This window comes from Triturus cristatus, chromosome 8 (genome assembly GCF_964204655.1).
Source record: "Triturus cristatus chromosome 8, aTriCri1.1, whole genome shotgun sequence".
Lineage (NCBI taxonomy): Eukaryota > Metazoa > Chordata > Amphibia > Caudata > Salamandridae > Triturus > Triturus cristatus.
Genome location: NC_140591.1, coordinates 1,075,897,583 through 1,075,908,236, shown reverse-complemented (window position 1 = coordinate 1,075,908,236; position 10,654 = coordinate 1,075,897,583). Strand labels below are relative to the sequence as shown.

Sequence of the window (10,654 nt, the reverse complement as noted above, 5' to 3'; positions counted from 1 at the left end):
TAAAATTACCAGTTTCAGGAGAGCCTGAACAAGGAGACCCTGGATCAAGAGCTCCAGGATCAATAGCTGCTGCACCAGTAGGACTAAAATGACAAGAAAAAGATCGAGGAGGACCAGAACAAACCAAGCCAGAAAGACAAAGACTAAAAGGGCCAGGACGTTAAACACCAGATGGGCATTGGCATGTAGTACCAAGGCTACGAGGTTCAGGGTGAGAAGAAAAAGGAGTAAGGGGCATATTTAAAAGCCCCTTGCGCCACTGGAGCGGGAAACAGCATTTAAAATGTGGCATGAACCATGCATATCATAATAACGAAAACGTTACCACGCACGTCTTTACCACGCATATGCCTTTTCTAGGCTTATGCCTTTATCACACAAGCAATTACCAAGCATGCCCTTGCCACGAAAAATGTTAGCATTTCGCAGGTAAGTCCAAAGTCTTTATATATACATATATATGTGTGTATGGCAGGGGTGTTTTTAGGATTTTGGGTAGGTGAGGGGTTTTGGATGAGAGGGGAATTGTTAGGGTTTAGGGTGGGTATGGGATTTTGGTTTGCAAGGGAATTTTTTGTGGTTAGGATGAGTGTGGGTTTTTGGGTTGCAAGGGCATTTTTAGAGTTTAGGTTGGGTATGGATTTTTGGGTGGCAGGGGTATTTTTTGGGTTTGGGGTGGGTGTAAGTTTTTGGGTGGCAAGAGTTTTCTTAGAGTTTAGTGTATGTATGGGTTTCTGTGGGGGAAGGATATTATTTGGCTTTAGGGTAGGTATGGATTTGGTTTGAAAGCACATTTTTATGGTTTAGAGTGGGCATGGGGTTTTGGGAGGCATGGGGATTTTTAGGGTTTAGGGTGGGTATGGGTTTTTGAGTGGGAAGGGTGTTTTTAGGGTTATGGTGGATGTTGGATTTTTGGTGACAAGGGAATTTTGAGGGTGTAGGGTGGGTGAGGGATTTTGGGTGGCAAGGCTATTTTTAGGGTTTAGGGTAGGCATGGTTTTTTGGGTAGCAATGGAAAGTTTAGAGTGGGTATGGTATTTTGGGTGGCAAGGGAATTTTTTGGGTTTAGGCTGCGTAGGAGATTTTGGTTGGCAGGGGAATTTTTGGTTTTAGAGTGGGTATGGGTTTTTGGGTGGCAATGGTATTTTTAGGCTTTCGGGTGGGTATGGGTTTTAGGGTGGCAAGGGGATTTTGTAGGGTTTATGGTGGGTTTAGGTTTTTGGGTGGCAAGGGGATTTTCAGGGTTTAGGGTATTTATGGGATTTTGGGTGGAAAGATAATTTTTTGTGTTCGGGATGGGTAGGGAATTTGGGTGTCAAGGGTATTTTAAGGGTTTAGGGTGGGTATAGGTTTTTGGGTTACAAGGGAGTTTTAGGGTTTAGGGGGTTTGGGGATTTGTGTGGAAAAGGAATTTTTAGGGTGGGTTTGGGGTTTTGGATGACAGGTAATTTTAAGCGTTTAGGGTGGGTTTGCTGTTTGGGTGGGAAGGGAATTTTTAGGGTATAGGGCGGGTTTAGATTTTTGGGTGGTAAGGGAATGTGTAGAGTTTCAGGTAGATTTGGGTTTTTGGGTGGTAAGGGAATTTGCTGGGTTTAGGGTGGTTTTGGGTTAAGGGTTGGGTTTCATAAGAGCAAAAATATATATTTGTACATACAAATATTTATTTCTTTTATTGTATATATTACCTACTGGCGGTCGCCAGTAGGTAGTTATAGTTAGGACCGTGTTTCCATAGGAAATCTCAAAATTCTATTTTGAATAACTTTGGCGCCGGTAGACAAATCCACGCGAAATTTTCAAAACTAATGGGGCGCTCTGCTCAGCTCCTACCCTGAAAGTTTCGGGGTGATTCGTCAAGCGGGGGCCGAGAAAAAAGGGGGGTCCCAAAACGCGTTTTCCCCATGCATTTTTCCATAGGGACTTTAGTCGCAGCTACAGCCCGAACGTCTGAACAGAATTATGTGAAATTTGGCAGAGATGTAGCCATAAGGTCCACGAAGTGCCTTTTGCAGGTTTGGTGTAAATCTGTTCAGTATTTCCTGAGAAATTAGCATTTAAATCAATATATATATCTGTACGCGCGTACCGTGCGCGCACTGAGCAAGTCCTGTGCGCGCACCTTGCCGTGCGCGTGCGCACTTCTGATTGGTTGTTAGATGTCAGTAAACATTCGAATCGGTGGAAATCAGGAAGCGGCGGCTGCCATTTTGTCTCTCGCATAAAGAGGGGGTGAAAAACAAAGGGGGAGAACTTGAAAAGGGGGCAGAGTGGGGAGATATTGACCCACTAGGCATTGTAAGGGGGTCACAGTAGGACCTTGTAGGGCAAAAAAAAAGATTTATATTTTGAAAAAAAATATCGCCGAGTGTGCGCACCCAGCGCGCACCCGAAAAATTTTTAAAAACAAAAATTTTTTAAAAAATTCGCAATTAAGTAAAAAGATATAAGGTGGCTCTAAAAAGAGCCCTTGTGTTTATTGTGTGTTTTTTGGTACCTACAAGTAAGTACCGATGCAGAGTCTAAAGTTCAAGAGGAAGACTCTGTTCCCTTCATCATTGAAGTGTACACCATCTCCTCTATAAATGTCTTGCATGTTGTAACGCAAGTTGTTGTGGTATATAGAACCCATACCATAGTCTCTGAGGAAAGCAGAAATAGATTTGTTGACGTGCTTCCTTGCTTTGTCAATCTGCGGACAAAATTGGTTGGACCAGTTCCACTTTTGCCTTTGGCATATGTTAGAATATACAAAGGCAGTTTGTGGAAAAAGCAACATCAATTGCACAAAGGTGTCCTTAATAAGCATTTCCAGACCTACTCCAGTTAAAGTGCCTAGGTCATTTCCACCACAGTGCACAATAATAAGGTTAGGCTGTGGGAGATGTAGAAAGGTTTTCACCAAAGGCATTAATTGGTGCCACTTTAACCCTCTCTGACCAATCCATTTAATGTCTACATTTGGCGAAGCAAGGTCTCTCACCATACCTCTTTTTTCTGCAAATTTTTCTCTCCAGAAGACATAGCTGTGACCTACAATCCACACTGTGAACATCTTCAAAGGAGATCTGGATGCACTCAGAAGGTGTCTTTCAGTAGAAAGGCAAAAAGAAATGAAAGACAGTTGAAAAATGGGGGCACACATACTTTTTTTTATAAAAAGAACTCATTGGCTGTTTCAAACCATTCTACACTAAAAACTAGGCTGTATGTTTAAATTTTAAAAAGCATGTTTTGTATTGGTTCAGAAAAATGTGTGAACAAAGAACATTAGTTTGGATTTGCTGTTAGGTTTGAAAAGTCAAGCACTCTTGCTCTTTGGAAATGAAACATTGTCTGCTGAACTTCTGACCTCTCTGCTCACACCTGTGTTCCATGACCTGTTGCTATGGTAGCAGGCAGAAGTCAAGCTGGGGGAAGGGTACATTTGGAAAGGGGTTGAAGTTTTCAACCAATAGAAATGTGTGATTTCATTTGAAAAAATGTGGGAAGCACTGAGATTTGAAATTAACATGTATATGTGTGAAAAAAGAGAGGGAAACTGTGCCATTAACTGGTTCTGCTGAGAGGAGAGAGGTGTTCAGCTCAGAGATTCTGGTCTGATAAACTGCTGTGTGACTACCACATTTCTTTCACAACTAACTAATTTTAAAGGTGAGTTATGAGTTTGAGAGGGGGTGTTTGTGGTTAATTTAGATATAAAAAAAAGAATTGTGATTATTTGTTTAAAGTTGTGATTTACATTTTCTGTTTTGGGAGATATTTAACTGTTTTGAATATGTAAAATATTATGGAGTATGTTTTCACCATAAGTTAATGTGTACTGGTAACAATGAGGAATACTGTTTTGTGCCTACCATCAAACCATGAGTCTGTGTGCAGAGAAGAATTGTTGACAGAGATTTTAATTTGTGTTGCTGTTGAAAAGTAAGACTTGCAGTTAAAAAAAAAGTACAGCTTCTTTTTAATTGTGATGGTTAGCATTTAGCAGAAATCACTTTGAAAGAAAAGAGAGGAAAATGGCAGCACATTTGAAAAAAGCATTAGTTCTGTAAGAATTGATAACCCAGGAAAGGGGCAGCCTGTGTTTTGTGCCTACCAACACAGCATGAGTCTGTGTGTATATAGGAATTGTTGTCTGAGATTTAATTTGTGAAGTTGTTGTTCAGTAAGAAATGCAGTCCTAGGAAAGGGGCAGCCTGTGTTATGTGCTTAAAATGATGGCATGAGTCTGTGTGCACACAGGAATTGTGGGCAGAGATTTAATTTGTGAAGATGTTGTTCAGTAAGAAATGCAGTTCCAGGAAAGGGGCAGCCTGTGTTATGTGCCTAAAATGATGGCATGACTCTGTGTGCACACAGGAAATGTGGGCAGAGATTTAATTTATGAAGTTGTTGTTCAGTAAGAAATGTAGTCCCAGGAAAGGGGCAGCCTGTGTTATGTGCCTAAAATGATGGCATGACTCTGTGTGCACACAGGAAATGTGGGCAGAGATTTAATTTATGAAGTTGTTGTTCAGTAAGAAATGCAGTCCCAGGAAAGGGGCAGCCTGTGTTATGTGCGTAAAATGATAGCATGAGTCTGTGTGCGCACAGGAATTGTGGGCAGAGATTTAATTTGTGAAGATGTTGTTCAGTAAGAAATGCAGTCCCAGGAAAGGGGCAGCCTGTTGTGTTTACACAAATTATCCCTTAGCACACATGCACTGTTACATACATCCCTGCAGTCTTCATGCAGTTCTGGAAGTCTCTTTGCTCATCTGTCTTGCACCAGACAATACACAGTGTTCAGAAACACACTCTTGGCACACACGCAGCAGCTTCTCCAACACTCTCATGTGTAGTACTCAGCTCTGTGTGCTGTTTCAGATAGCACTGTGTAATGCAAACACATTCAACGTCACCAAGGCCTCATTTAAATTGATCTAGTCTAATCACTCACCCTGTAACACATGGTCATGGTCTTAAGGAGCTGTTAGGACATGTGCTGTTTTCTGCTTCTGTAAATGATAAGGGAAATGTATCAGACTGTAACAGTAATTTGGTACTATTCAGGGACACTGTTTTGTTCCAAAAAACATAGCACGAGTCTGTGTGCGCACAGGAATTGTGGGCAGAGATTTAATTTGTGAAGATGTTGTTCAGTAAGAAATGCAGTCCCAGGAAAGGGGCAGCCTGTGTTATGTGCGTAAAAAGATGGCATGAGTCTGTGTGCACACAGGAATTGTGGGCAGAGATTTAATTTATGAATTTGTTGTTCAGTAAGAAATGCAGTCCCAGGAAAGGGGCAGCCTGTGTTATGTGTGTAAAATGATGGCATGAGTCTGTGTGCATACAGGAATTGTGGGCAGAGATTTAATTTGTGAAGATGTTGTTCAGTAAGAAATGCAGTCCCAGGAAAGGGGCAGCCTGTGTTATGTGCCTAAAATGACGATATGAGTCTGTGTGCACACAGGAATTGTGGGCAGAGATTTAATTTATGAAGTTGTTGTTCAGTAAGAATTGCAGTCCCAGGAAAGGGGCAGCCTGTGTTATGTGCCTAAAATGATGGCATGAGTTTGTGTGTGCACAGGAATTGTGGGCAGAGATTTAATTTGTGAAGTTGTTGTTCAGTAAGAATTGCAGTCCCAGGAATGGGGCAGCCTGTTGTGTTTACACAAATTATCCCTTAGCACACATGCACTGTTACATACATCCCTGCAGTCTTCATGCAGTTCTGGAAGTCTCTTTGCTCATCTGTCTTGCACCAGACAATACACAGTGTTCAGAAACACACTCTTGGCACACACGCATCAGCTTCTCCAACACTCTCATGTGTAGTACTCAGCTCTGTGTGCTGTTTCAGATAGCACTGTGTAATGCAAACACATTCAACGTCACCAAGGCCTCATTTAAATTGATCTAGTCTAATCACTCACCCTGTAACACATGGTCATGGTCTTAAGGAGCTGTTAGGACATGTGCTGTTTTCTGCTTCTGTAAATGATAAGGGAAATGTATCAGGCTGTAACAGTAATTTGGTACTATTCAGGGACACTGTTTTGTTCCAAAAAACATAGCATGAGTCTGTGTGCGCACAGGAATTGTGGGCAGAGATTTAATTTGTGAAGATGTTGTTCAGTAAGAAATGCAGTCCCAGGAAAGGGGCAGCCTGTGTTATGTGCGTAAAAAGATGGCATGAGTCTGTGTGCACACAGGAATTGTGGGCAGTTTAATTTATGAATTTGTTGTTCAGTAAGAAATGCAGTCCCAGGAAAGGGGCAGCCTGTGTTATGTGTGTAAAATGATGGCATGAGTCTGTGTGCGCACAGGAATTGTGGGCAGAGATTTAATTTGTGAAGATGTTGTTCAGTAAGAAATGCAGTCCCAGGAAAGGGGCAGCCTGTGTTATGTGCCTAAAATGACGATATGAGTCTGTGTGCACACAGGAATTGTGGGCAGAGATTTAATTTATGAAGTTGTTGTTCAGTAAGAATTGCAGTCCCAGGAAAGGGGCAGCCTGTGTTATGTGCCTAAAATGATGGCATGAGTCTGTGTGTGCACAGGAATTGTGGGCAGAGATTTAATTTGTGAAGTTGTTGTTCAGTAAGAATTGCAGTCCCAGGAAAGGGGCAGCCTGTTGTGTTTACACAAATTATCCCTTAGCACACATGCACTGTTACATACATCCCTGCAGTCTTCATGCAGTTCTGGAAGTCTCTTTGCTCATCTGTCTTGCACCATACAATACACAGTGTTCAGAAACACACTCTTGGCACACACGCAGCAGCTTCTCCAACACTCTCATGTGTAGTACTCAGCTCTGTGTACTGTTTCAGATAGCACTGTGTAATGCAAACACATTCAACGTCACGAAGGCCTCATTTAAATTGATCTAGTCTAATCACTCACCCTGTAACACATGGTCATGGTCTTAAGGAGCTGTTAGGACATGTGCTGTTTTTTGCTTCTGTAAATGATAAGGGAAATGTGTCAGGCTGTAACAGTAATTTGGTACTATTCAGGGACACTGTTTTGTTCCAAAAAACATAGCATGAGTCTGTGTGCGCACAGGAATTGTGGGCAGAGATTTAATTTGTGAAGATGTTGTTCAGTAAGAAATGCAGTCCCAGGAAAGTGGCAGCCTGTGTTATGTGCGTAAAAAGATGGCATGAGTCTGTGTGCACACAGGAATTGTGGGCAGAGATTTAATTTATGAATTTGTTGTTCAGTAAGAAATGCAGTCCCAGGAAAGGGGCAGCCTGTGTTATGTGTGTAAAATGATGGCATGAGTCTGTGTGCGCACAGGAATTGTGGGCAGAGATTTAATTTGTGAAGATGTTGTTCAGTAAGAAATGCAGTCCCAGGAAAGGGGCAGCCTGTGTTATGTGCCTAAAATGACGATATGAGTCTGTGTGCACACAGGAATTGTGGGCAGAGATTTAATTTATGAAGTTGTTGTTCAGTAAGAATTGCAGTCCCAGGAAAGGGGCAGCCTGTGTTATGTGCCTAAAATGATGGCATGAGTCTGTGTGTGCACAGGAATTGTGGGCAGAGATTTAATTTGTGAAGTTGTTGTTCAGTAAGAATTGCAGTCCCAGGAAAGGGGCAGCCTGTTGTGTTTACACAAATTATCCCTTAGCACACATGCACTGTTACATACATCCCTGCAGTCTTCATGCAGTTCTGGAAGTCTCTTTGCTCATCTGTCTTGCACCATACAATACACAGTGTTCAGAAACACACTCTTGGCACACACGCAGCACTTCTCCAACACTCTCATGTGTAGTACTCAGCTCTGTGTACTGTTTCAGATAGCACTGTGTAATGCAAACACATTCAACGTCACGAAGGCCTCATTTAAATTGATCTAGTCTAATCACTCACCCTGTAACACATGGTCATGGTCTTAAGGAGCTGTTAGGACATGTGCTGTTTTTTGCTTCTGTAAATGATAAGGGAAATGTGTCAGGCTGTAACAGTAATTTGGTACTATTCAGGGACACTGTTTTGTTCCAAAAAACATAGCATGAGTCTGTGTGCGCACAGGAATTGTGGGCAGAGATTTAGTTTGTGAAGTTGTTGTTCAGTAAGAATTGCAGTCCCAGGAAAGGGGCAGCCTTTTGTGTTTACACAAATTATCCCTTAGCACACATGCACTGTTACGTACATCCCTGTAGTCTTCATGCAGTTCTGGAAATCTCCTTGCTCATGTCTCTTGCAGCTGACAATACATAGTCTGCAGAAACACACTCTTGGGACACACGCAACAGCTTCTCCAACACTCCCATGCGTACTACTCAGGTCTGTGTGTAATGCAAACACATTCAACGTCACCAAGGCCTCATTTTCTTTGCTCTACTCTAAACACTCACCCAGGTTGCAGATACTTATGGTATGAAGTAGCTGTTAGGAAATGTGCTCTTTTCTGCCTCTGTGATTTTCCAGGTAAAATGTGTAAGGCTGTAACAGCAATTATCACTTGATCTACCAGAGTAGTAAATGTGCTTTGAATTTGCAAATCAAATTCTGTTTTCTGCTTAGAAGCACACCATGAGGCTGTGTGCGCACAGGAATTGTGGCCACAGATATAATTTGTGTTGCAGTTGTTCTGTTAAAAAATGCACTTGCAGGAAAGGGGCAGCTTGTTTTTTTTCAACTGTGGTGGTTAGTACTGTGCACAAATTAGTAAATCACAAATGAGAGACAAATGGAAAAACATTTGAAATAAATGAAAAGTAAAAAAAAATATTTTAATGAATTATAATTACAAAAAGGATTTTTTTTTAGTTCCTTGCAGGTATTGCTGAGCAACAGTGAAAATAAAATGCCTTTAAGGACAAGAAAAGGGAAAGAAAAGCAACAACAAGTATATCTGGACAAAACTGGGAAAAAAAAAATAGCAGGAGAAGCTGGTGATGGCAAAAAGAAAAAGTCTACTGGTAAGCAGAGCAGAGATTTCTTAAAAAAGATTTTCAAAAAACAAAAAAATGGCAAAAATAACTGTAAAACAAAGAGAGTTTTATGTACAAAGCAACAACACAGTCAACAGCAAAAAAAAAAGCTAATGTACAATCAGAAGTATGTCAAACTGATTTAACACGAAAATTAGATTTTAAAAACATTCGTCGAAAAATGTTTCATAGAAGAGTGATGTTAAATTTGCTAAAGGATGTGAAAAAATATAAGAAAAAAACAAAATTTATTAAGAAATTTTTTTTTATAGAAAATATTGTAAGTAAGGCTTTGGAAATAAAAAGAAAACTTTTTATTCTAATTTTGAATAGGATGCGTAGATTAGAAAAATTAGTGAATGCAATGAAGTCACAAAGCAAAAGGAAAAGAGAAGTGAAAAAAAGTAACTTTTGTAAAGTGTTCTTGTGAGAATGGAAACACAGTTCAAGTACTGAACCATTTTTTCATGAAGAGAGTTATCTTCAAAGTAATAGTTTGTTGCATGCAGTTGACACCAATGGTAGAGCATATGAAGTTAAGGATGGTTGTGTGATGCAAAAAGAGAAAATGGTCCCAAGAAATGAGGAAGAAGTAATGGCTGCTGAGGCTATGGGGAGACGTCCAAAAGCCCCAGTGTACACTTGGAACTGTAGTAGTATTTGTACTGTGCGTCAGGAATCTATTGATAAATTACGTGACTTTCTAAGAGAATATAGTAAAAAGAGTGTAAAACAGAAGATGAAGGTGCTTCAAACACTAGATCCATGCCGAGTGAGAGAAAATACTGGTTTGCAGGGACATTCTCTGGCTTGTCTATATAGAAAAGTGTGTAAAAGTGTTTTTCATCATTTTAGGATGCTGGCTGTTCATCATACTGAAATGAGAAAGTTTGTGAGAACATTGTATTTTGCTAAAAGTCCAGCAGTAAAGTTGAATGAGTTGAATAGTGCTCTGTTCCGTGGATCTGTTTCAGATGTAGTGAAGGTTACTGATGAGATTCAGTTTTGTTACTTTGGTCCAGAACAAGAAAGTGCAGAAAAGGACACAGTAAATGAGGAAAATGAGGAACAGAATGTAGAACTCATTATGACTAAAAATTTTGAGGATGAAATGACAACATTTACTATCACCTCTAATGAAAGACCAAATATTACTTGTATTTGTTGCCGCAGAAGTCATTATAAAATTCAAGCAAGGAGTGTTGATCTGTATAAAAAAAGTGAAAATGAAGATAATTATAAGTGGAAGGATTTTGCAACATATATATTTCTTGAAAATTGTTTTGAATTGGGTGAAGATCAGCGTATTTGTAAATACTGTTATAATAAGTTAGAAGAAAATAGAATGCCGACCAGAGCTGTACATAATAATTTAGAATTGGATGCTATTCCTGCCGAACTTTCTGAATGAAATACATATGAGTCTATACTCATTCAATGTGTTCATCCGTTCCAGACCATAGTACGTATGGAGGCCAAAACTGGTAAATTACCTCCTTCTGATTTACTGAGAGGTTTAAAAGGAAGAGTGGTGTATTTGCCCTTGGATTTGAAAAAAAATATGGAAACTATTGATGCAGATACTTTGGAAACTGAACCATTAGTAATTCTGGTTAATGGTGTACCTACAAAGAATAAGAAGATTTGGCAAGAGCTGGTGGATGTACGAAAAGTACAAAGAGCAAATTTGTATTTGAAAAAAAATAATAAATGGTATGAATCAA

General features: G+C 40.1%; 1 long non-coding RNA gene across 1 annotated transcript; it reads left to right on the top strand.

Moving 5' to 3' along the window:
• The first annotated feature begins 2,264 nt into the window (after positions 1–2,264).
• On the top strand, positions 2,265–9,177 carry LOC146805404 (uncharacterized). Its single transcript, XR_014967456.1, has 2 exons — positions 2,265–5,206; positions 8,011–9,177. It is a non-coding gene; the product is annotated as an uncharacterized LOC146805404 (long non-coding RNA).
• The last annotated feature ends 1,477 nt before the right edge of the window (positions 9,178–10,654 follow it).